The sequence below is a fragment of the Podarcis vaucheri genome (genome assembly GCF_965113315.1).
Source record: "Podarcis vaucheri genome assembly, chromosome: 1".
Taxonomy (NCBI): Eukaryota; Metazoa; Chordata; class Lepidosauria; order Squamata; family Lacertidae; genus Podarcis; species Podarcis vaucheri.
The window spans coordinates 138,979,044-139,006,280 of record NC_138759.1 but is presented as its reverse complement, the minus strand read 5'-3'; the positions used below and the strand labels follow the sequence as shown (position 1 = coordinate 139,006,280).

Here is a 27,237-nt window from a genome sequence, read left to right as displayed (position 1 = left end):
CGAGAGCAGGGAGGAAGACCCGCGAGACTTCAGATGGAGGCCCGCCACGGGAAGCGAACGATATCCGACGTTCGTCCCTTTGCAACAGCACACCCCAGCTCCAGCACCGGAAGGAGGGGAGGGGGGAATGGGGGGCTTCGAGGGGGGGATGGATGTCAGGGGTTTAGGAGCAGAGGCAAGGGCAAGGGAGGAAACAGAGAGCGAAGGGGAGGAGGCAGAAGAAAAGATGAGTGATGACGACGACCCGAGATCTCCGAGTCTTTCCAGTGAATCAGAGGATTCACAGAAAGGAGCACCAGTGGCCAGGGCAAGGGGGGAGTCTAGGGGGGCACCCCAGGAAGATAGAGCCAGAGGGGACTCAGAGGAGAGCAGTTGGAAATCGGGACCAGCGTCACCGCCAGAGAGCAGGGAAGAGGAAGGGAGCCAGGGGGCAAGCGCTGGCAGCTCACCACAGGAGGGAGGGCATGAGTCAGGAGTGGCCACACCTCCATCGGGGAGCGAAGAAACGGTTAAGAGGAAAGTGGAAGGTTGGGCGCGCGCGCCAAGTTCAAATGCAGAGGAAGGCGGCGCAGTAAGCAACCCGGAAAGGGAGCCAGGTCCTAAAGCCCGGCGCAAGGAGGCAGGAGGGTCCGGGTCAGCGTCAGAAGAATCCCGGAAGGAAGAAGCCCCGGGGGGTAGAGGGACCAAGAGGAGGACAGTCAGGCGGAAAAGGTGGAGCAGGGCTAGGATATTAAGTTGGTGCGCACGGGGCGGAGACTCAGACGGAGCTTCGTCGATCTAGCTACTAGACGTAGAGTTGCGCGCAGCAGCGTGAGAATGGAAACTGTAATTCAATAAAGACTTTTACTAAATGATCGCTGGCTAGCGTGATCCTCTGTGAGCTAGGATCTTCAAGCAGCTCTGACAACACCATTCCTTTCTAGGTGCTCACAGACTGTTTGCTTAATGATCTGCTCCAGAATCTTCCCTGCTATTGATGTCAGACTGACTGGGCGGTAATTATTTGGGTCCTCTCTTTTCCCCTTTTTGAAAATAGGGACAACATTTGCCCTCCTCCAGTCTGCCGGGACTTCGCCTGTTCTCCAGGAATTCTCAAAGATGACTGCCAGTGGTTCTGAGATCACATCTGCCAGTTCTTTTAATACTCTTGGATGCAGTTCATCTGGCCCTGGAGACTTGAATACATCTAAACTAGCCAAATATTCTTGTACTATCTCCTTAGTTATTCTGGGCTGTGTTTCCTTTGCTGAATCATTTGCTCCAAATTCTTCAGGTCGGGCATTGTTTTCTTTATCGGAGAAGACTGAGGCAAAGAAGGCATTGAGGAGTTCAGCCCTTTCTCTGTCCCCTGTTTGCATTTCACCATCTTCTCCTCTGAGTGACCCCATTGTTTCTTTGTTCTTCCTTTTGCTACGAACATACCCATAAAAGCCTTTTTTGTTGCTTTTAACCTCTCTAGCAAGCCTGAGTTCATTCTGTGCTTTAGCTTTTCTGACTTTGTGTCTACACGTGCTGGCTATTTGTTTGAATTCCTCTTTGGTGGTTTCCCCCCTTTTCCATTTTTTGTACACATCCTTTTTTAATCTTAACTCAGTTAAAAGTTCTTTAGATAGCCACCCTGGCTTCTTTAGGCACCTTCCATGTTTCCGTCTCATTGGTATTGCCTGACATTGTGCTTTTAGTATCTCCCTCTTAACAAACTCCCAGCCATCATGAACTCCCTTTCCTTTTAGTATTGTTGTCCATGGGATCTCACCCAGCACTTCCCTAAGTTTTATGAAGTCGGCTTTCTTAAAGTCAAGAAATTGAGTCCTAGTATGCTTGGCTGCTCCTTTCCTCTGTATAGTAAACTTCAGAAGAGCATGATCACTCGCGCCTAATGATCCTTCCACTTCTACCCCACTAACCAGGTCATCAACATTGGTTAGGACCAGATCTAAAATGGCTGTTCCTCTTGTTGCTTCTCCCACTTTCTGGACAATGAAGTTGTCTGCAAGGCCAGTGAGGAATCTGTTTGACCTTATGCTCTTGGCTGAGTTTGACATCCAACAAATATCCGGGTAACTGAAGTCCCCCATTACTACTATCTCCCTTCCTTTTGCATGCTTGGCCATCTGTTCCAGGAAGGCATCATCTATGTCCTCCGTTTGGCTTGGGGATCTATAGTAAACTCCCACAATGAGGTCTCTGTTATTCTTCTCTCCCTTAATTTTGACCCAAATGCTCTCACTTTGGCTTTGAGGATCTAAATCTTGGATCTCTTCACAGGTATACACATCCCTGACATATAACGCCACTCCTCCTCCTTTCTTGTCTGGTCTGTTTCTCTGAAATAGATTGTACCCCCCCCCCATTATTACATTCCAATCGTGGGACTTATCCCACCAGGTTTCAGTGATGCCTATTATGTCATATTTAGTTTGCTGTACCAAGAGCTCAAGCTCATCTTGTTTATTTCCCATGCTTTGCGCATTAGTGTACAGACATTGAAGTCCATTAATCATTCCCCGTGTCTCTTATTTAAGGATTTTTTCCTCCCACCACTAGGTCCGCGTGCTGTTTGCTCCATTTGGTCTATGACATTTGGATGATCATCTTCATTAATTGATAGACTCCTACCTTCAGGAGCACTGTCTCCCTCCCCCACATTAGTCAGTTTAAAGCCCTCCTGATGAGGTTTCTGAGATTTTTGGCAAAAACATTTCTCCCAACCGTTGTGAGGTGCAGCCCATCACTTGCCAGAAGTCCATCTTCAAGAAACTGCAGTCCGTGATCTAAGAATCCAAACCGTTCCTGTTTACACCATTTGCAAAGCCAGCTGTTCACTTCCACTATTTTCCCCTCTCTCCCTGGGCCACGTCGTTCAACTGGGAGGACAGATGAGATGACAATTTGTGCATTTAGCTGCTTCAATTTCCTGCCGAGAGCCTCGTAGTCTCTTTTGATCTTCTGGAGGCTATTGCTTGCAGTGTCATTGGTTCCCACATGAACCAAGAGGAAGGGGTATTTGTCAGTGGGTTTTATGATTCCTTGCAGTCGTTCAGTTACATCTTGGATCTTAGCCCCGGGGAGACAGCACACTTCCCGAGACATCTTGTCAGGCCCACAGATCACTGCTTCTGTTCCCCTCAGTAGGGAATCCCCTATCACCACTACACGCCTCCTCTTGGGTTTATTATTATTATTTAAAAAAAGAATGATAGCAGCAGTAGATTTAAAACAACACTCCACAGCCAGCTTTCCAGCCAACTCCTTTCCCTTCTCCTCCAAAGGTAAAAATAAAACCTGGCAGAAAAGACCCGTCCAGCGCTGTCTTGGACTTGTCAGTTCTAGCGCCGCATTGTTTACCGAGACAGACAGACCTGGAGCTTTCCAGAACTGGACGTTTCCCATCACCTGCTAGCTGAACCTTTTAACTGGAGGTCCCAGGAACTGAACCTAGGACATCCTGCAGGCAACACAGATGCTCTGTCACCAGACAATGGCCCTTTTCCAGCAGCTTGGCTGTTGCAAAATACAGCAAAACACAGCCTCAAAGGGGCTCAATTCTGCATAGACTTCCCAGGTAGCACATTTAGTGCCTGATCCCACCTGGGTGTCAGGGAACTGCCATCAGCTCAGAGGCGAGAGGTGGAAGGGCAGTTGGGTTACAGGGAGCCTCCAAAGATCATGAGACGCAGCACTTCCTCCGCGGAGGAGGGAAGCCCCGCCTCTAGTGGGGAAGAGATGCAGGGCTCGGAGGATGCAAGGGAGAGACACAGCGCCAAGCATGAACAAAGCGAGGGGGGAGGCAGGTCCCCCTCTGCGCACGCCCTCTCTGTGCAGTCGGTTTACGCGCAGAGAGGGGAGGCATAGGATGAGGGTCAAGAGACTACTCTGCTGGGGAAAGTTTAAGGACCGCCCACTCCCAGATTCTGCTAGTGACTGAGCAAGACATGGAATTGAGACGTTCTGCACTGCGAATGTTTTCGCACCGATAATAAAGCCTTTGAAAAGACCAGTGGGGGTCTTGCCTGTTCGCCCTCGAGCAACCACGCCAGCACACATAACACTGGGCATAACAGGGAACTCAAATTCCTGCATCAACATCATGTGCCCGTCTCAAATCATACAATATCCTGTTCTACATCATTTTTATTTTTAGGCAGTTATTTTATTATATATTTATATAATCAAGTCTTAATTACAAAATAACCTATCCCTTCACAGCTATTCCTAAGGGGTTTGATTTGGACAGCGTTTGCTCCCCTGTTGCTTTTTTATCAGCCTAGTGTGATACATTTCTTGGAGCCCTGCTTGAAAAGTCCACCCTCCAAATCTTGGAATTTTCAGAACATGTTGCCTTTCCTTCTAGCCAAACCTTGCCCTCCCCACTCACATTAGACGAGCCCAGCACAGCTGGTACAAATCAATAAATAGCAGGGTTGTATTTATGGCAGGGTTGTATATGCTCAATAAGTTAAGGCAATACTCAGTTAGTTATGGTGATGCTAAAATATATTTCTGTGTACTGTGCTCTGAGGCAAAAAACAGGCAGAATGTATTCTCTTAGATGAGGCTTTCCCCCTTTCTGACCTTTCTTCCTAAAGCCTTAGGATTAAATGCAAATTACATGTGTTTACATTTCCAGTGTTTTAATAACTCTGAAGCTGTGATCTATTAAAGCTGAAATGTCTAGTTAAAAAAAAAAGATGGATTGATTCTATGATTCCAATCCAATGGAAATCACTTGAGGCCATATTTATTATTATTATTGTTCATCCTCTCTCTATTAATAATAATAATAATAATAATAATATGCCATTTATCCAACTGGGTTGCCCCAACTCCCATCAAAATATTAAAAACACAATGAAACATCAAATAACCCAAGTTATTGTGATTCTGAACATGGGGGTTCCATTTGCAGTTACCATGGCTTCATAGGCCTATCTTCCCTGAATTGGCCTGATTCTGAACTGGTGCTCTTTTTCTATAGGAAATGAGAAGAGAGGAAGAGCTGAAGGAAAGAATAAAGAAATACATGCTCAATGGGAGAAGGAAACCTCCTCCAGAATCCCCAGGTACGGTACCATCTTGCATGAAGTTCAGCTTATGTTTCAGGAGGACCAGGTCAGCAAGCAATACACTGCAGGGTGCCCGAGAATCCCACAGGAAAGTCCAGCCAATTATTGGCAACGTACAGGGCTGGCCCAAGACATTTTTTGGCCCTGATATCCCTCCCCTGCCAGGGAGAAGGGGTGGGTGAAGATCTACATCAGGAACATGGATGGAATCAAGATCTACATTGGGATCTACACTGTGCCCCTTGGGATCCTGCCACCTGAGGTGGTTGTCTCCCCTTGCCTCATGAGTGGGCCAGCCCTGATAACACAGTTGGCATTCATTGGATCTGGATCCAATCCAATACCTGCTGTGTCTCCTACGGCACCCTTGACATTGGTGGAGGGCACCTTGAGATCCATGAGGAATGAGGCCACAGCTCTTGGATGAGTGTCCAAATGCACTTTTAATAAGAAGGGCAGCTTACATTCAACATTAGTGCTCCAATCCCATTCTCCAGCAAACCCACCATTCACACAACCCTTCTGTCCATGAGGACCATTGTGAGCAGAGCAGGCTGTGCAACAGCTTCCCTTTGCAGAAGAACCAGAATTCTGTCCGCATTGTGTTCTGATGGAAGCATGACTTTCTCAGTATTGTGCCATGCTCAATATTGTGCCATGCTCAGTCCAGGATGCGTGTCTGTATATCAGGCCCACATGACAGGGGCTCAATTAGCTGGATAGGTTACATCTAAACATGTGCAAGACCCTCTTGAGAAATTACCCGGGATGATCCATTTACCTCTTTAGTCAGCTGTAAATTTCCAAAGGCTCCAGCAGAATTTGGCCCACACTCTCCAGCTATTATCCAAATATTCACAGCTTGATATTCAAAGTCCTCAGACTATGGCCATTTTAATAACAGTTGGAGAATCAGGGCAAACAGCACCACATGGGGAAAGCCAGACCAATATCACTGGCTGGATATTACGAATGTCATGGTTCTTCCCACTTGATCACCCCTCTTCCATGTCTTTTCTGAATTCCAGTATTACTGGAGCAGCAGGATTGAACCACCAAGGAATGCTAATCACACTCCTTTTGTGACATAACAATTGCTCATTAGCCCTTTGTGCTGCCTATGAAAGAAACATTTATTGCAATTGAATCAGCAGGTCATTAAATCCATCCTGTGAAAAACCACAAATCTGTGAATACACCATGAATTCAACACGGCACATTTACACACATCCTGAACTTATCTTCTGCTACAAGAGAGTCCTTCACCCCTTGTTCTCTGGTCAGATTTGAATATCAAGGGTGGGGTACGGGGAAAATTCCACACACAGAAGCAACCATCTCCTTTCCATCCCCCTCCTCCCCCAATGAAGAAATTAATTAAATGATGTCATGCTTGATTTTATCTGATTTGGAAGCAATTCATCACTCTTTTGCTAGTTCTATTAGTCCAGGCGATCAGCATGTTAATTCATTTGTGAGAATAAGCTCAAGGGTAATTACAGCGGGGAAACTTAATGCCTAAACGTGTTAATGTCTGTAATCAGAACTATTTTCTCAGTGCAGAACAATTGTTAGACAATTACAGTTGGATATGATTGCCCTGGTAGACAACAGAGGCCATGTCAAGAGGGAGATATCAGAGGCTTGTTTTGCAAGTACAGTATTATAAGCAAGCTCATTTTCCTGAAGCCTCTTTTGTCTGGCTCCTGCCAATCTGTCTTCTTTCTTAAACACTGCACTGTTAATCATGTTGAAAAGTTACCAACTTTTCTCTTTCTTCTTGTGAGGACAGGGAAGGGGCATAAAGGACACAGGAGACAAGAAAATCACCTGCTCCTGTAAATGTCACCAAGTTTTGCTGGGCTGAGAGGTACCACCTGTGTGATAAGATGCTCCTAATTTTCTGCAGATCCTAATAAGCAATCAGCGTTGCTTACCGGTAAATAGGAATGGATAAGCATGGTGGACTACTTTTTTTAACAAAAAAGGAGAGGTTTCATTCCCTCCTGCAGACCAAATGAAATGGAATAAATTAGCTATATGGCAGGAAGACTTTTATTTTGATACTTATATTGGGATCAAGCCAACTATGAGGAACGTTATGGGTTAGAGGTGATAGCAGAGATTATCAATTAAATGTGCTGACGAAGAACAACCCATATTGAGAAATACCATTCAACCGCTCTCTTCCCCAACCCCTACCTGTGCCTCATAGAGGCTGCTGGAGGCTTAACGGAGGTGGTGATTCTGTGCTTGAGCTGTGCTACCTCAGACTGCAGGTTGGGTCTCCATACAAAATAACTGAATAAAATCCCACCATATAAAGAGTGGTCATCCTAAGGGAGAAGGCTAGGCCAGATCCTTTTTCCCTTTCATGCTAGGGGGTGCTTCTGTTTGCTCTGTTCCCAAATTGTAAAGTATGATATGTTGTTGTTTTTTGCTATGTACAAGCATCCCATCATGTTAGCCCACACTTGCAGTCGGAAATGGGACTAGCCAGGCCAGACCTTTGCCTGGCTGACCCAACACCTGATTTATATTCAAGAAAACGAAGTGTTCTCTGCCTGCATTCAGACTTCCTTTGGTATGGTCAGAAAGGTTCAGTGTGTTCACACCTTCCTGAAGCACTGACGGCAGTATGAGCCCCAATTTGACTGGTGTTTTCTTCTCCACCGTCCTATATTATGAGCCCTCAAGGTGTATCTCCACAGATTGTCCAGAGATTTCGTACATTTATTTACTTAAATATGACTGAACCCAGCCCACCCCGCCTTTCCATATTTGGATAAAGTCTCTTGCATTGTAAGTGGCTGTGAAATCAAGGAGGCGGCTGGGCTCAGCAAAAGCTGGGGAACTAGTATCAGCCCATAGATGTGCACCACTAAATGCAGGCTTTGCTGTTCAGTCCGGTGAGCATGCTGATGCATTTCAGGAAAGCTGTAGCCGCCCAAACTAAAGAGGGCAGCTGAGTATGGCCCAGGCCCAGATAAGCCTTGCCAGGTATATTTCCCCAAGATCCATTTTTTAAAAAAAAATTCCTGAGATGATCCTGGCATAAAGGCCCTCCTCCGCTTCAGATCATTTTAAAATTATGAGGGAGCCTCTGCCACCAGATCAGCAGTGGTGCCCCTGCTGCAAAAGGACCAACCTTGACAATCTCTCATGGGGTGGTTTCATATTTATTGCAGAGGAGTGGGTGTGCCTGGGAAATGCAGAGGTTTCCTTTCAGGCAAGCCTGTGCCAATTAGGATGCACCACGTGGACTGGAATCCATCGGTTCTGCCTCGTGGCTCTTCATTCCCAAGCAGGCAGCAAAACAAGGGAGTTGACTGAGCCTCTTTTGGCTCACCCAACATGGCTAGTGGGTGGCAATGCGTGCAGGTCAGCTTTTAGAGGCAATGGTGACTCACCTTTGAACTTCGGCAGTTTGCCTCTTTGTCTCTCCTTACACAAATGAGAATAAAACAGGCTGCAGCTTTCTGGTCACATGAAAGTAGCATGTCTAATTCGTTTTCCTCTTTCTCCGTCAACAGGCTGTTTAATCTGCAGAAGAGCTTGCTTAGCATTTGCTAGCTGAACACAGTGTGACTGCATTTGGGAAGGACAAGAGGGGATTAGCAGGAGGAGATCGCGAGGGCTCTTCTGCTGCGCTAAACTAGTCACCCTTTCCTGCCTTTCCCTGTAGTGATCTCCCAGCTCAACCAGGCTGGCCAGCTGCCTTCTCTTTCATTCCAACTCAACCCAGATGCTGTAGGGGTCTAGAAGGTGCATTGAGCTGAGTCTGGGAATACTGGGTATTTGCTACAAATACCCCGTATCCCACTGGTGTTTTAAGAAACCTATTTTCTGGCATTGGAAGAAAAGTCTCCAGCTGAAGGGGCCTCAATCTGGTGTTGAACACAAGGGTCTTATGTTCATGTGAAGCAAAACCAAATAATGCTTCCTTCTCCCTCCACCATTTTGTTTCCAACAGTCCCTCAGCCAGAGAAAAGGGAGAGGAGAAAAGTAGAGCCCGCAGTATGGGAATGACTGTCAAGGCCCAGGAGGAGGTGAGAATAAAGCATAGGGTACAAATCCCAAAATCTCCCGAGTTCAAATCCCCACTCAGCCATGAAGCTCACTGGGTGAGCCTGGGGGCCAGCCACTGCTTCTCAGCCTTACCTACCTCACAGGAGGGGGGAGAGGAGGGGGAGAACCTTGTTAGCCCCCTTGATCTTCTTGGAGGAAACAGTGGGATAGAAATGCAACAAACAAACATTCATTTCCAGAGAAAGACAGGCGCCAGGTCTCCCCTGTGCAGGCCCATGCCAGATGTCTTACTGCTTCCCCAAAGCTATTTTCCAAGACCAGATGAAGGCCAATGGTTGGTAAAAGAGCCTGGGGAGTATTTGCAGTAGGAGACCAGGGGGCTTAGGAAAGGTAAGGCATCCACCTTCTACTTGCTGATACTATTTTGAAAATCCTGCTGCTGCCGCAGCTGATGCACACATTTAGGGAAATACAAGCATGACAGGTAATTCTGCCCACAGCGTGAATGCTTTTGGAGCAGAGTGTAACTATTTCTCCTGGTTGTCCTTTTCAAGGGCAGAACCTGCCCTATACTCCCCTGGTTGATGCCGTTTAGGGACAGAGCAGCAAGGAAGAACAATCCTTTGCTTCCCACTGGTGTGGCAAAGCAAACAGTACAGAAGCGAAGCACTTTACTGCTAGAATGAATGTAGGAGTAAGCTGCTGTAGTTCGAAAAGGCACCTAAGGTTTAATCACTGTAGTATTTTTAAGAGCCTTATGCACATGCTGCTTTAAAATTCTGATGTAAGACTAGAATATGCCCTCCTTGAATATTTGATATCTTGAACAATGCCTGGACCCTAATAAAATTCAAAATGTAATCAATTAAATCAATTAGAAGATTAAATTCTACCATGCTATGTGTACCATTAGCAAAATTTACAAATCACATAATCAATGCAATCCATTAACACTGACAAAGGGTGGAGGTGATGGACTGGAAAATCTCCATCAAGGGCATTCAAAAGATGTAATTAAAAATACATTACACCTTGAATGCAAGGCTCCCTGCCCATTATGGCTGCCTCAAAGCACGAGGCTGCTGCTTCCGGCCTGCACATGGAGATTCCACACAGACAAGGCTCACATCTCATTATAAAGGTTAGGTAGCTGGTGCCAGCAGGGCACTGGGTAGATTCAAGTGCTGTGGACAAAGTCCTTGAGGTACCTTTGCACCATTACAAAAAACTGCCTGGAGAATCAGTCATGTGCAGGGGAAAAAATATTGAGCCTGGGTGTAGTTCAAATCTGTCAAGTGTCTCTGGGCGCAAGTCCCTGGAATTGTTGTAAATCTGGCCCATCCCAGCTTTCTCATCAGGACCTCTTTTAAGAGGAAGGGGTTTGTGAGCAGGGGATGAGCTGGAGTGCTAACAGGTGATGGAGGGCTGTCACTAAAGCTTCAGGAGTAAGTGAGTAGCAGGACAAGCTTGTGGTGCCTACCAGGAGTGGGAATCAGGAACCAAGAGTAGAAACCACATTGAAAGGGAAGGGAGAAAAATATTTTGCCTTAATTTTTTTTTGACGAAACATAGATGGCACTTAGCATAAAATTAATCTCACTACAATAGGTAGACTATTGATGTGGTGATTAATCTACCATCTCATAGTCTGATTTTATGATTTTTAGATACATCTCAATTTGTGCAGAATGGATTTTCTTCATCCCACTCAATCTCAGAATCTTAAAAGCAAGCAATAATACTCTTAAGAACTGGCAATATAACATTAAAATTAGTCAAATCAAATAATAATATTAATTTTATAAAGCAGCAGTAGCACAATCCAGTCTAGATAGGAAAAAAAGCTTGGCTGTCCCCCAGACGCAACAATAGAGTAACCATTTTATTTCCACCACTAATAAAAGTCTGAGAAACGTTGAAGAACAGGATCTGTAGGGGACGTCCTTAGACAGGGCTTCTGGTGGTGGGATTCACTAATTGGATCCTGCCCTTAATGTAGACTCAAATGCTTGTTTAACCTGATCATGGACCCCGAGCAGTGTAGAAATTCACCCATTGAGCCCTGTTGTTGTGGCAATGCCATGCCATAGTACTCAGTAGAAGACTCCACAGTCTTCAGCCATGTCTTCTCCAGCTCTCCCACTTTCCACATGGGGTGTGTGGGGGGGGGATTGTTTCTTGAGCCAGGTTTTACTCTTTCCCCATAAAATAATAGAAATGTAGTGCAAACATTATCCTATATATTTATTGCTTGTTGTTTGGCTTGTCTTGCACTGCACCTGGACTGCCTTGGGGGGCTGGGGTGGGGAGATGACTTTTCATGCTCTGTACACAGCAGCAGGTCAGCTACCCTTCTTCACCCAGTCTCCCAGACTCGGTCTCCTCTCCTTATTCCTTGGAGGGAACAGGGCATATCTATCAATCAATAGGACAACCCAACTGTCAGAGTTGATATATCTTGCTAACAGGTCAAAGCTTAGAAAGGAATAAACATTTCTTAAGCACTTGATAGCCTCAGGATATGAAGTTTAGTTTACAGATCAATATATAGAAACGGTATGTTAGGGTGACTTTGCACATGCATTTAAACACTCCAACATAATACACTGCAGTTAATCTAAAAGGGAAGCTTCCAACCTCTTCTTCACAGCCTCTTCTTCAAAAGGAGAGGAGGAGGGGGATGGAGAATTCAAGCTCGTGGGAAGGCTCGATTTGGCTCACTCCCATCACTATAAATCATAGCTCATTGTGGCTTTCAAACCACTGTCTGGTGTCAAATAAAGGTACTACACAGGCCCAAATCAACTTGCTTTTTAATGGTGAAATACCTTCAACTGATACCATGCAGGCCTGCACTATGACACACGTCATGTGAACAATACCCTTATTAGAGCCAGTGCACAGCATTGTTGTTGTTGTTTAGTCGTTTAGTCGTGTCCGACTCTTCGTGACCCCATGGACCAGAGCACGCCAGGCACTTCTGTCCTCCACTGCCTCCCGCAGTTTGATCAAACTCATGCTAGTAGCTTCAAGAACACCATCCAACCATCTCATTCTCTGTCGTCCCCTTCTCCTTGTGCCCTCCATCTTTCCCAACATCAGGGTCTTTTCCAGGGAGTCTTCTCTTCTCATGAGGTGGCCAAAGTATTGGAGCCTCAGCTTCACGATCTGTCCTTCCAGTGAGCGCTCAGGGCTGATTTCCTTCAGAATGGAGAGGTTTGATCTTCTTGCAGTCCATGGGACTCTCAAGAGTCTCCTCCAGCACCATAATTCAAAAGCATCAATTCTTCGGCGATCAGCCTTCTTTATGGTCCAGCTCTCACTTCCATACATCACTACTGGGAAGACCATGACTTTTACTATACGGACCTTTGTTGGCAAGGTGATATCTCTGCTTTTTAAGATGTTGTCTAGGTTTGCCATCGCCTTTCTCCCAAGGAGCAGGCGTCTTTTAATTTCGTGACTGCTGTCACCATCTGCACTGATCATGGAGCCCAAGAAAGTAAAATCTCTCACTGCCTCCATTTCTTCCCCATCTATTTGCCAGGAGGTGATGGACCTAGTGGCCATGATCGTCGTTTTTTTTGATGTTGAGCTTCAGACCATATTTTGCGCTCTCCTCTTTCACCCTCATTAACAGGTTCTTTAATTCCTCTTCACTTTCTGCCATCAAGGTTGTGTCATCTGCATATCTGAGGTTGTTGATATTTCTTCCGGCAATCTTAATTCCGGCTTGGGATTCATCCAGCCCAGCCTTTCGCATGATGAATTCTGCATATAAATTAAATAAGCAGGGAGACAATATACAGCCTTGCCGTACTCCTTTCCCAATTTGGAACCAATCAGTTGTTCCATATCCAGTTCTAACTGTAGCTTCTTGTCCCACATAGAGATTTCGCAGGAGACAGATGAGGTGATCAGGCACTCCCATTTCTTTAAGAACTTGCCATAGTTTGCTGTGGTCAACACAGTCAAAGGCTTTTGCATAGTCAATGAAGCAGAAGTAGATGTCTTTCTGGAACTCTCTAGCTTTCTCCATAATCCAGCGCATGTTTGCAATTTGGTCTCTGGTTCCTCTGCCTCTTCTAAATCCAGCTTGCACTTCTGGGAGTTCTCAGTCCACATACTGCTTGAGCCTGCCTTGTAGAATTTTAAGCATAACCTTGCTAGCATGTGAAATGAGTGAAATTGTGCGGTAGTTGGAGCATTCTTTGGCACTGCCTTTCTTTGGGATTGGGATGTAGACTGATCTTCTCCAATCCTCTGGCCACTGCTGGGTTTTCCAAACTTGCTGGCATATTGAGTGTAGCACCTTAACCTCAGGTCGGAAGGTGTCCAACATGCTACTGGGGAAGAGCGGAGGACAAGTACAAGTAGATCCAGAGCTGATGAAGCGGCTGGGCCAAAGCCGAAAGGACGCTCAGTTGTGGATATGCATGGAAGCGAAAGGAAAGTCCAATGCTGTAAAGAAAAATATTGCATAGGAACCTGGGATGTAAGAACCATGAACCTGGGTAAGTTGGATGTGGTCAAAAATGTTCTTCAAGCCCCTTCGCCACGGCAAGGCAGTGATCCATGAAGGGGGTGCACAGCATTACCATAACACAATTGCCACCATCAAACTATATAGCTGGTTTGCCTCCTAAAAATGTTCAGTAATACAATTCTAAAAGTGCACCTTATGGCTGTGGTATGAGTTTCCAATACTACATCTTGGGGAAGAGCAGGAACTTGAGTGAGTGAATCCTCACCTCATCCATACCCAGAACCCTACTCATATTTTACATCTATCCCTCCATAACACAACAAGAGGGTCAACTGTTTCTTGGATCACTTGCTCAGTTAACAACCCTCCCAGGAGCCAGGTGGACTCACTCTGTAGGCATGTTTCCCAGCTTGAGGGAAGGGAAGTTGAGGTTTTGGAGAATATAGCATGAGTAGATGAGAGGTGATAAAGCAGTCAAGTCCTGCTCCTTCCTGGAATCATAGAATCATAGAGTTGGAATAGACCACAAGGGCCATCGAGTCCAACCCCCTGCCAAGCAGAAAACACCATCAGAGCACTCCTGACATGTGGTTGTCAAGCCTCTGCTTAAAGACCTCCAAAGTAGGAGACTCCACCACACTCCTTGGCAGCAAATTCCACTGTCGAACAGCTCTTACTGTCAGGAAGTTCTTCCTAATGTTTAGGTGGAATCTTCTTTCTTGTAGTTTGGATCCATTGCTCCGTGTCGGCTTCTCTGGAGCAGCAGAAAACAACCTTTCTCCCTCCTCTATGTGACATCCTTTTATATATTTGAACATGGCTATCATATCACCCCTTAACCTCCTCTTCTCCAGGCTAAACATGCCCAGCTCCCTTAGCTGTTCCTCATAAGGCATCGTTTCCAGGCCTTTGACCATTTTGGTTGCCCTCCTCTGGACACGTTCCATTTTGTCAGTGTCCTTCTTGAACTGTGGTGCCCAGAACTGGACACAGTACTCCAGGTGAGGTCTGACCAGAGCAGAATACAGTGGCACTATTACTTCCCTTGATCTAGATGCTATACTCCTATTGATGCAGCCCAGAATTGCATTGGCTTTTTTAGCTGCCGCGTCACACTGTTGGCCCATGTCAAGTTTGTGGTCAACCAAGACTCCTAGATCCTTTTCACATGCTCTCAAGCCAGGTGTCCCCCATCTTGTATTTGTGCCTCTCATTTTTTTTTTTTGCCCAAGTGCAATACTTGACATTTCTCCCTGTTAAAGTTCATCTTGTTTGTTTTGGCCCAGTTCTCTAATCTGTCAAGGTCGTTTTGAAGTGTGATCCTGTCCTCTGGGGTGTTAGCCACCCCTCCCAGTTTGGTGTCATCTGCAAATTTGATTAGGGTGCCCTTGAGTCCATCATCCAAGTCGTTGATAAAGATGTTGAATAAGACCGGGCCCAAGACAGAACCCTGTGGCACCCCACTAGTCACTCTTCTCCAGGATGAAGAGGAACCATTGATGAGCACCCTTTGGGTTCGGTCAGTCAGCCAGTTACAAATCCACTGAATGGTAGCATAGTCAAGACCGCATTTTACCAGCTTCTTTACAAGAATATCATGGGGCACCTTGTCAAATGCCTTGCTGAAATCAAGGTATGCTACATCCACTGCGTTCCCTTCATCTCCTCCCCCTTCTTTGGAGGTCTTTAAGCAGAGGCTTGACAACCATATGTCAGGAGTGCTCTGATGGTGTTTCCTGCTTGGCAGGGGGTTGGACTCGATGGCCCTTGTGGTCTCTTCCAACTCTATGATTCTATGATTCTATGATTCTATGATCTACCAGGCTTGTAATTCTGTCAAAAAACAAGATCAGGTTAGTCTGACATGACTTATTTTTCAGAAATCCATGCTGACTATTGGTGATCACAGCATTCCTTTCTAGGTGCTCACAGACTGTTTGCTTAATGATCTGCTCCAGAATCTTCCCTGCTATTGATGTCAGACTGACTGGGCGGTAATTATTTGGGTCCTCTCTTTTCCCCTTTTTGAAAATAGGGACAACATTTGCCCTCCTCCAGTCTGCCGGGACTTCGCCTGTTCTCCAGGAATTCTCAAAGATGACTGCCAGTGGTTCTGAGATCACCTCTGCCAGTTCTTTTAATACTCTTGGATGCAGTTCATCTGGCCCTGGAGACTTGAATACATCTAAACTAGCCAAGTATTCTTGTACTATCTCCTTAGTTATTCTGGGCTGTGTTTCCTTTGCTGAATCATTGGCTCCAAATTCTTCAGGTCGGGCATTGTTTTCTTTATCGGAGAAGACTGAGGCAAAGAAGGCATTGAGGAGTTCAGCCCTTTCTGTCTCCCCTGTTTGCATTTCACCATCTTCTCCTCTGAGTGACCCCACTGTTTCTTTGTTCTTCCTTTTGCTACGAACATACCCATAAAAGCCTTTTTTGTTGCTTTTAACCTCTCTAGCAAGCCTGAGTTCATTCTGTGCTTTAGCTTTTCTGACTTTGTGTCTACACGTGCTGGCTATTTGTTTGAATTCCTCTTTGGTGGTTTCCCCCCTTTTCAATTTTTTGCACACATCCTTTTTTAATCTTAACTCAGTTCAAAGTTCTTTAGATAGCCACCCTGGCTTCTTTAGGCACCTTCCATGTTTCCGTCTCATTGGTATCGCCTGAAGTTGTGCTTTTACTATCTCCCTCTTAACAAACTCCCAGGCATCATGAACTCCCTTTCCTTTTAGTATTACTGTCCATGGGATCTCACCCAGCACTTCCCTAAGTTTTATGAAGTCGGCTTTCTTAAAGTCAAGGAAGATGGGGCAATGTGACCAGGCTCTGAATGGGAGGGCGGTTCAGGAGAAGACACCTTACCAGAAGAAAGAAAACCCTATCTGTGCTCCCAGAGCTAGGACATACTAACAAAGTTAATTATATTTTAATTTTTGATTTAAACAAAAGCAGAAAGGGGAGAGAACTGAGGACACAATTTGCTTGTGTCTCATTTGAAGAGATGTTAACCACACTGGGTTAGATTCGGAGTATGCTAGTTGAAGTTAGTCCTAACTGCTGCAGTACAGTTGATTCAATGGAAACTAAGTTCTACTAACTTTGCCTGGCTCCAACCCATAGACAGCAACCAGGTCTTTACTGTTGATATGCAGGGTAGATTGAGAGATTTCACAGCTCACTGCAAACACATTGTGAATTAATAATGCAACTGACACACCGTTGAATCTCTGCCCCTGTAGAAATTAAAGTGTGCGTGGATTCAGCAGCAGCAACCCATAACAATATAGAGTGCCGTCATTGGTTCAGGGGCAGAGGCACATGGGAGGTAGGAGAGGGAGGACCATTGGGCAGAGTCCGAGGGCAGCAAGGAGGAGGAGGACTGTGGCCCAAGGGACTCCATGAGCTTTTCCAGCAAATCAGGGGATTCCCAGGAGGGGGCGCCTGTAGCCAGGGGGAAAGGAGCCCCAGGGGGGACTCATCAGGGGGAAAGAGCCAACAGGGAATCCCGAAGCAGCAGCTGGAGATCAAAGCCGGCTTCCCCTCCAGAGCGTAGCGAGGGGGGGGGAGTTCCAGTGTGTCAGGAGAAGCAGCTCCGTTGGCTGGAACGGAGGGGAGGTCAGAACAAGCCACTCTCCCGGAAGGGGAGGGGAGCAGTGAGAGGAGTGACGTTACCATCAGGAGAAGGGTTGGAAACTGGGCGCGCGTGCCAAGTTCAAATGTGCAAGCGCGCGGGGAAACGGAGAGCCCGGGGGAGGAGCCAGGTCCCAAAGCCCGCAGGAGGGAGGGAGAGCCATCGGGAGATTCAGCGTCAGAAGAATCTAGGAGGGGCGGAACTCCAGCGGGCAGAAAGACCCTGCAGAAAAGGAAAGACAGGAGGAGGTGGAGCAAAGCAAGCATCTTAAACTGGTGTGTGTGTGGGGGGGACCGACTCAGAAGGGACTTCCACGGTCTAAGCTAACAGACGTACGGCTGCGCGCCGCTACTGTGGAACAACTAATGGACTTCAATAAAGACCTTTGTATATAAAGAGAAACTGGTGTTGGTCCTTTGTGAGCTGGGACCTGAGGCAGCCGTGACAGTAAGTCCCTTCTCTAAGTACGCAATATTTTTTTTTGCAAAGCTCACGAAGTTTGGCAGCCATGAGTATGGAGGAGCAGATAACAGCCCTGCGCAACACAGTCACAGAGCTTTCCACTGCAGTAGTGGTCTCTCAGCGGAAGGGTGAAGACGCAGAAAAGCGATGCCAGGATCTGCAAGCCAGGTGGGATCATGCCTGCAAAGTGGGGTTCCCGGGGTCCAGATCAGAGGGAATTGCTCTTGGACGGAGGGGGGGCAATTTAGTAGCCCACTTCGATGGGAACCTGAAGCAGTATCCCAGTTTGAGAGCAGACGTCGTATATGCGCTGCATTTGCTTCGGGCGTACTTTAAAGATGAGGAGGAGAAAGTGGGTTTCATTGTGTCCCACTTGCATGGGGACGCTAGAGCCTGGTTACGCAATTTGTGGCGCGAAGATGGTCCTGCGCGCAGGAATTCTGATGAATATATCAAAGCCATGGACGCTTGCTTCCAGTCCACCGTGGACGTGGATTTGGCACGCAGGGAAATGCATGGATTGCGCCAAGGAAAGACTACAGTCCGTCAGTACCATTCTCGCTTTTTTGCATTGCTGAATGTGCTTGGCTAGGAGAAAGACTCCTTGGCAGTAAGAGATTTGTTCTGGGAGGGGCTTTCTGGTTCCGTGAAAGATGAATTGGCAAGGGGGGACAGACCTCAAACCCTTGCGGACGTCGTGCAGAGAGCCCTCACAATAGGAGTACGGCACGAAGAACGTCCTTGGCACAGTGAGGAGGGTTGCCAGGTCCGTGCACCAGCTAGAACGCCTCCTTTTCTTCCCAGGGATCTGGGACGTGCGCATCCCTCGCCTCAGCTGGGGGCAGGGGAGGAGCCGATGGAACTTGGTGGTGCTAAGGCTCAGTCAGCTGCCGGAGCCCCAGCGTCAGGAGCAGTCAAGGCGAAGCCTCCTAGAGGGAGCAGGAAGTGTTACATCTGTGACAGTGCGATGCACATGGCCAAGGAGTGTCCCCAGAGGCTCCAAAAGCACACTGCAGCCTTAGCAACAGTAACTGCAGCAGCAAGCCATGAAGAGCAGTTTCAGGGAAACGACAATGCCTGGCTGGAAGCAGAAATGCTGGGGCGCAGCCAGGCGAGTCAGTGAAGCAGTCCCCAGCACCTTTGCAGCCTACAGACCCACTACCACCCAAGCCAGTGGTGCAGCTCACTGCAACTCTCCAGCTACCTAATGGACTCACCCTGGAAGTCCCCATCACAATTGACTCTGGCAGCAATGCAGACTTCGTGGGGGTGCAGTTCATCAAGCAGCATCGCATAGAGCTTCTACCAGCCACGCTGCCCTTAAACGTCGTCACAGTCGATGGCAGGAAGCTGCTGGGTGGGCAGGTGGTACAACAAACGCCACCCATGGTGATGCAGATTGGAAATCACTGAGAGGTCATCAGTTTCAACGTCACCCGCTTGTCAGACACGCCTATAGTGTTGGGCATGAGTTGGCTGGACAGACACAGTCCATCATTGGCGTGGTACCAGCGACAACTCACCTTTGGCTCATCCCACTGCGCACAACATTGCATCCAGACAGGCCAGGAGGCGGAGGACCAGGAGGAAGGGCAGCAGTTGAATCTAGGCATGTTGCAGACGGTCCCCCACAAGTACAAGGGGTTTTTGGAGGTCTTCTGCGAGAAGGAAGCTGACCAGTTGCCACCCCACCGACCCTACGACTGCACAATTGACCTCTTACCAGGGGCGACGCTGCCGACTGCAAAGTTGTATTCCATGTCCGAGGATGAGATGCAGGAACTCAGGGAGTTCATAGAGCACAATTTGAAGCGGGGTTTCATCCGAGAATCCAAGGCAGTGGGGGGCAGTCCTATTTTTTTCGTGAAGAAGAAGGACACGCCCCAAAAAAGGCTCATTGTGGACTATAGGTTCATCAACTCGATGACAAAGCCCAAGGCCTTTCCCATGCCCAAGATTGACAATTTGCTCGCGACGGTGAGGAAGGGGAGGATCTTCACCAAGTTGGATCTGCGCGGAGCATACAATCTCATACGCATGCGAGAGGGTGATGAGTGGAAGACGGCCATGTTCACGCCGTTGGGCACCTATGAGTACAGAGTTATGCCGTTTGGTCTCCAAAATGGCTCCCACTGTTTTCAAGCATTCATGCACCACGTGCTAGCGGGACTCCTCTACAAGAAGTGCGTATGCTTCCTCGACGACATCCTGATCTTCTCGGAATCGCAGGAGACTCACGAGAGTGATGTAAAGGAGGTCCTGCAGAGGCTACGGGAACACAGACTCTACGCCAAGCTGGAGAAGTGCCAATTCGACGTGACGGAGGTGGATTTCCTGGGCTACAGGTTGTCCGACAAGGGACTAGCCATGGACAGCGCCAAGGTCCGCGCAGTGTTGGACTGGAAGAGCCCATGCAATCGGAAGGAGGTCCAGAGGTTCGTCGGCTTCGCCAACTTTTACCGCAAGTTCATCAGGGGTTTCGCGAAAGAGACGGCAGCTATCACGGACACTCTCAGTTCCAAGAAGAAGAAGTTCACCTGGACGGACCAGGCGGAGCAGTCCTTCAGGCGACTTAAGAGCCTCTTCGCGTCCGAAGAACAGCTGCTACACGTGAATCCCGGCAGGCCCATGTGGGTTGAGACTGACGCGTCTGACAGAGCGGTGGGGGCCGTCCTCTTGCAGGAAGATCCGCAGGGGAACTGGAGGCCCTGCGCTTTCTACTCCCGGAAGCTCAGCAAGTTGGAGCAGAACTACACAATCTGGGACAGGGAGTTGTTGGCCATCCATGCAGCTTTCAAGGCGTGGAGGCACTTCCTCATTGGAGCCAAGCACACCGTGCAGGTCCGCACGGACCACAAGAACCTGGAGTATTGGCGCACGGCGAAGCTCCAGAGCCAGAGGCACATACGCTGGGCGGAGTTCTTAGCGGATTTCAACTTCAGGATTGAGTACATCCCGGGAGACAACAATGTCATAGCAAATGCGCTCTCCAGGGAGCCGCAATATCTCGAGGAAGCGGCACCAGTGGCGGCAAGACACATTTTCGCACCGCAGGCATGGGCCTGCGCTTCAGCTGCCGTGGACCTGGACGCGGTGCGTCGCGCGCTGCAGACAGATCCGTTCGCACAATCCAAGATGGAAGAACTGCGGAGGGGCACAGCGCAGGACAACGTTTTCCAGATACGCGGTGGCCTGCTGACCCACAAAGGTGCTCTCTATGTGCCGGGGGACGATCTCCGCGCGAAGGTTCTACAGCAGTTGCACGACGCACCCAGCGCGGGTCACTTCGGCAAGGAGAAGACGGCGGACTTGGTAGCCAGGGATTTTTGGTGGCCCCAGATGCGAGGAGAGGTCGCGGATTACGTCGCCAGGTGTGACACTTGCCAGAGATCCAAGCCAGTACACAAGAAGCCAGCGGGACTGCTGGAACCGCTGGAGACGCCACTACAGCCGTGGGAGAGAGTGGCGCTGGACTTTGTTACTGATCTACCCAGTTCGCGAGGCAAGACGGCGGTACTTGTGGTTGTGGACCTGTTCACCAAGATGGCGCATTTCATTCCTTGCGCGAAGGTGGCTACAGCGGAACAGACCGCCAAGCTGTTCATAGACCACGTGTTCAGGGTGCACGGCTTACCACGGTCCATCCTGTCCGATCGGGGCCGCCAATTCATTTCCAGTTTCTGGCAGAAGCTCTTGGGTATCTTGAACGTCAAGATCAACTTAGCGTCGGCAAGGCATCCGCAGACCAACGGCCAAGCGGAGAGGGTCAACGCCATCATGCAGCAGTACCTGCGCTGTTACGCCAATCAGAAGCCTGCGACTTGGGTGGACTACCTACCGATGGCCGAGTTTGCCTACAACAACACGAAGCACGCGTCAACGGGGGTGACACCGTTCTTCGCCAACAATGGGAGGCATCCCAGAACCTTCCCGGGGTTAACGCGGCAGCTAAAAAAGCCAATGCAATTCTGGGCTGCATCAATAGGAGTATAGCATCTAGATCAAGGGAAGTAATAGTGCCACTGTATTCTGCTCTGGTCAGACCACACCTGGAGTACTGTGTCCAGTTCTGGGCACCACAATTCAAGAAGGACACTGACAAACTGGAACATGTCCAGAGGAGGGCAACCAAAATGGTCAAAGGCCTGGAAACGATGCCTTATGAGGAACGGCTAAGGGAGCTGGGCATGTTTAGCCTGGAGAAGAGGAGGTTAAGGGGTGATATGATAGCCATGTTCAAATATATAAAAGGATGTCACATAGAGGAGGGAGAAAGGTTGTTTTCTGCTGCTCCGGAGAAGCGGACACGGAGCAATGGATCCAAACTACAAGAAAGAAGATTCCACCTAAACATTAGGAAGAACTTCCTGACAGTAAGAGCTGTTCGACAGTGGAATTTGCTGCCAAGGAGTGTGGTGGAGTCTCCTACTTTGGAGGTCTTTAAGCAGAGGCTTGACAACCATATGTCAGGAGTGCTCTGATGGTGTTTCCTGCTTGGCAGGGGGTTGGACTCGATGGCCCTTGTGGTCTCTTCCAACTCTATGATTCTATGATTCTATGATTCTAACGATGACGGCGGAGGGGGAGCCCCAGGGAGCTGAGCACTTCGCAGCAGAATTGCAGGAAGTCCACGAGGAGCTCCGACAGCACTTGGAGCTAGCTAAACACGCATACAAAGTGCAGGCAGACAGGCACAGGAGGGCAGGGGAGGACATCCAGGTGGGGGACTGGGTATGGTTGGCGGCCCAGGCGGTGCCAGCCAAGTCGTTAGCTAAGAAGAAGCTAGGACACAAACAACTAGGGCCATACCAGGTTGAGGCCAAGATCAATCCTGTAGCTTTTCGGTTGGCCCTCCCAGAAGGTTCCAGAATGCACCCGGTCTTTCATAGGTCGGTGCTCACACCCTACAGGGCCCCGCACAGGTTTCAGGAGCCAGGGGCAGCACTAAACCCACGCAGAAAGTCACCAGAGGGGGGGGAGTCACCGAGTCACACTCAACGAGGTCACGGAGATTCTGGACTCGAGATGGGGGGAGGAGGGAGTAGAATACCTTCTCGCCAGGGAAGGCACCCCGGCCAGCGCCAACAGTTGGGTGCCGGATTATGCTCTGGAGGAACCGCTTCTCAAAGACGAGTTCCATGCACTCTTCCCACACAGACCCATGCCAGCGGATTATTTCGACGACTGGCTTTTTACGCCCACACTTTCCGCCAGCACGTTCCAGGGGTTCTCCTCAGCAGAGGAGACGACGCCGGAATCGAGCCCTCCAAGGGGATCGTGCTCGGGGGTGGACACGGACCGCTCTTACTGGTGGGACGATCAGCCAGAAGTGGGGTGGAGCAGGAGGTGGCTAAGGCGGCCTTGGCAGACAGCATCGCCCGAGGTAACTGGGGGAGAGGCGGACATGGATGTATTGGGGGAGGAGGATGGGTTCGAACACGCATACAATGAACTGGAAGCTGAGGAGATCGACGTCGACGAGCTTGTTACGGACTGGCTGGATCCAGATGAACTGCGGCGCACCGGAGGGAACGAACTGTTTCCAGCATCTACCCCCGCAACGATGGAGCACCCGGAACCTGCACTCCAGCAGCGGGAGGGGGGATGGGGGGCTTCGAGGGGGGGATGGATGTCAGGGATACAGGGGCAGAGGCACATGGGAGGTAGGAGAGGGAGGACCATTGGGCAGAGTCCGAGGGCAGCAAGGAGGAGGAGGACTGTGGCCCAAGGGACTCCATGAGCTTTTCCAGCGAATCAGGGGATTCCCAGGAGGGGGCGCCTGTAGCCAGGGGGAGAGGAGCCCCAGGGGGGACTCATCAGGGGGAAAGAGCCAACAGGGAATCCCGAAGCAGCAGCTGGAGATCAGGGCCGGCTTCCCCTCCAGAGCGTAGCGAAGGGGGGGGGGAGTTCCAGTGTGTCAGGAGAAGCAGCTCCGTTGGCTGGAAGGGAGGAGAGGTCAGAACAAGCCACTCTCCCGGAAGGGGAGGGGAGCAGTGAGAGGAGTGACGTTACCATCAGGAGAAGGGTTGGAAACTGGGCGCGCGCCAAGTTCAAATGTGCAAGCGCGCGGGGAAACGGGGAGCCCGGGGGAGGAGCCAGGTCCCAAAGCCCGCAGGAGGGAGGGAGAGCCGTCGGGAGATTCAGCGTTAGAAGAATCTAGGAGGGGCGGAACTCCAGCGGGCAGAAAGACCCTGCGGAAAAGGAAAGACAGGAGGAGGTGGGGCAAAGCCAGCATCTTAAGCTGGTGTGTGTGTGGGGGGGGACCGACTCAGAAGGGACTTCCACGGTCTAAGCTAACAGACGTACGGCTGCGCGCCGCTACTGTGGAACAACTAATGGACTTCAATAAAGACCTTTGTATATAAAGAGAAACTGGTGTTGGTCCTTTGTGAGCTGGGACCTGAGGCAGCCGTGACAAGTGCTATCCAACTGAAGGGAGAGTTAAGGCCATGTTCTAAGAGAAGACCCCCCCCCCCCGAGAGACATGTGGGTGAGGCAGGGAGAGAGAATGGGTGGAAATTGCCTCCCTCCTCATTTGACTGATGCCTTGAGATTCTCATAGTATTAAACAAGAACAAAATATATTTGTTGGCGGTCATCAGCATTACAGGAGAAAACCTCTTGTGTGGCAAGATCCAAAGGTGCACACTCTCTGGGTGGGTGTGTTGCTACAATTCAGTTCCTTGTATTTGCAGGCTCAGGCTTTGCATTAATCGCGACAGATGGTGGTACCGCAAATGGTTCAGCACTTGTGTCAACTGCCACATGCAATGGCTCTGTGATTATCTAAAAGATGTTTGAATAGTGTGGGTACAATCCACAACCACCAGAAATCCCATTGATTCTGAGTCATGTCCATGCTTGCCTTTCAGGTCTCCTTCGAAAGAAGTGGGAAAAATAGCACACAGAACAAAGCAGCTCCCACAAGACTGTCCTCAGCAAGCTTCCTGGTCCAGTTAGAATAATAGAATCATAGAGTTGGAAGAGACCACAAGGGCCATCGAGTCCAACCCCCTGCCAAGCAGGAAACACCATCAGAGCACTCCTGACATATGGTTGTCAAGCCTCTGCTTAAAGACCTCCAAAGTAGGAGACTCCACCACAATCCTTGGCAGCAAATTCCACTGTTGAACAGCTCTTACTGTCAGGAAGTTCTTCCTAATGTTTAGGTGGAATCTTCTTTCTTGTAGTTTGGATGCATTGCTCCGTGTCCGCTTCTCTGGAGCAGCAGAAAACAACCTTTCTCCCTCCTCTACGTGACATCCTTTTATATATTTGAACATGGCTATCATATCACCCCTTAACCTCCTCTTCTCCAGGCTAAACATGCCCAGCTCCCTTAGCTGTTCCTCATAAGGCATCGTTTCCAGGCCTTTGACCATTTTGGTTGCCCTCCTCTGGACACGTTCCAGTTTGTCAGTGTCCTTCTTGAACTGTGGTGTCCAGAACTGGACACAGTACTCCAGGTGAGGTCTGACCAGAGCAGAATACAGTGGCACTATTAATTCCCTTGATCTAGATGCTATACTCCTATTGATGCAGCCCAGAATTGCATTGGCCTTTTTAGCTGCCACGTCACACTGTTGGCTCACTGTAAAGCATGCTTTACATTTCTCCCTGTTAAAATTCATCTTGTTTGTTTTTGCCCAGTTCTCTAATCTCTAATCTGTCCATGGGATCTCACCCAGCACTTCCCTAAGTTTTATGAAGTCGGCTTTCTTAAAGTCAAGAAATTGAGTCCTAGTATGCTTGGCTGCTCCTTTCCGCTGTATAGTAAACTTCAGAAGAGCATGATCACTCGCGCCTAATGATCCTTCCACTTCTACCCCACTAACCAGGTCATCAACATTGGTTAGGACCAGATCTAAAATGGCTGTTCCTCTTGTTGCTTCTCCCACTTTCTGGACAATGAAGTTGTCTGCAAGGCCAGTGAGGAATCTGTTTGACCTTATGCTCTTGGCTGAGTTTGACATCCAACAAATATCCGGGTAATTGAAGTCCCCCATTACTACTATCTCCCTTCCTTTTGCATGCTTGGCCATCTGTTCCAGGAAGGCATCATCTATGTCCTCTGTTTGGCTTGGGGATCTATAGTAAACTCCCACAATGAGGTCTCTGTTGTTCTTCTCTCCCTTAATTTTGACCCAAATGCTCTCACTTTGGCTTTGAGGTTCTAAATCTTGGATCTCTTCACAGGTATACACATACCTGACATATAACGCCACTCCTCCTCCTTTCTTGTCTGGTCTGTTTCTCTGAAATAGATTGTATCCCCCCATTATTACATTCCAATCGTGGGACTTATCCCACCAGGTTTCAGTGATGCCTATTATGTCATATTTAGTTTGCTGTACCAAGAGCTCAAGCTCATCTTGTTTATTTCCCATGCTTTGCGCATTAGTGTACAGACATTGAAGTCCATTAATCATTCCCCCGTGTCTCTTATTTAAGGATTTTTAAGGCAGAATGTCTTTTTCCTTTTTTGTGGCCTGGCAAGGCTGCACCGCTTTTTGCCATAGGGAGGTGCCAGGCCCTGGTCCCCATCACTCATCCAACTCTTCTTCTAACCTGAGCTCTCAAGACCTTTGGATTCCTTTCCTGAGCGGACAATTCTTTTTGCAGCGCCCTTGCTCCTTACTGTAGGCACACCGTTTGGGCCCTAGGGGTTTTTCCACAGAGAGGGTCGCCTATTGCGAACCTTGGGCTGAGCCCCCCGGACATCCTTTGTCTTGAAATGCTGCCGCCTTCAAGTGGGTCTGCCTTTTCTCTGCTTCCTTTACTTCCACATCATCTCTCTGTCTCCATACCTTTGTAGCAATCTCTACTAATTCAGCAACCCCAATTTATGAGTGCTTCAACAGACAAAGAACTGAACTTGTAACAACACACCGCATGTGTCACACATTATATATATTAAGGATTAAATAGAAGTTGCTGTTTGTCAGGTGATTAAAAGAGCAGCTGAATGGCAAGTGAAATGATGTCATCTAGACAGTGAAGTGACAATGGCCACAGCAATGGAGATACATCTTGGATATATCCTGTAATGGGGAGGGAAAACAGGTTTTTTTTTAAAGAGAAATTGTATCAAATTAAATTAACTTGGTTTAATTTGTAAAATCAATAATAAACAATTGGCCAAAAAAAGAGGACTTTCCCCTTTAACTCTCCAAAGTCATGGCCCTGCCACAGAATACAAAATTTCCTCAAGTGGGCGGGTGTTGCCCCTCCAAGCGGCTCTGCTAATAATGCCATAATTTACGTATACAGTCCCTTTGGTGCCACGGACCTGTATAGCTGGAAGGACCAGAATCCTTCCTTCTCAGAGGACCCCAAAAACATTAATAGTACATTTCGATCTATTGGATGCCCCCCCCCCCCCACTTGGGAGGACATGCATAACCTTTGGATATGCTTTTTAGATGTGTTTTTGACTACTTCTGAGAAGACCCCAGCCTCATGCCATAGGGGCAAATGTTGCCCAACTAGCTGAAGGTCACCCTGAGGTTCCCCCAGCAGGAACACGAGGATGGGAAGTGGGGGCAGTGAAAGGACAAGCAAAG

General features: G+C 48.5%; 1 long non-coding RNA gene across 9 annotated transcripts in view; it reads left to right on the top strand.

The window, feature by feature from the left end:
- Positions 1-27,237, top strand: part of LOC309535362 — a 183,976-nt gene that overhangs the window by 153,935 nt on the left and 2,804 nt on the right. For 8 of the 9 annotated variants that reach the window (XR_014221212.1, XR_014221213.1, XR_014221214.1 and 5 more), the window contains 3 exons: positions 4,979-5,063; positions 9,040-9,115; positions 24,547-24,635. This is a non-coding gene — a long non-coding RNA (uncharacterized lncRNA). Of the gene's footprint in view, positions 1-4,978; positions 5,064-9,039; positions 9,116-24,546; positions 24,636-27,237 lie in introns of those variants that run through there. The other variant, XR_014221211.1, reaches the window with a different exon arrangement.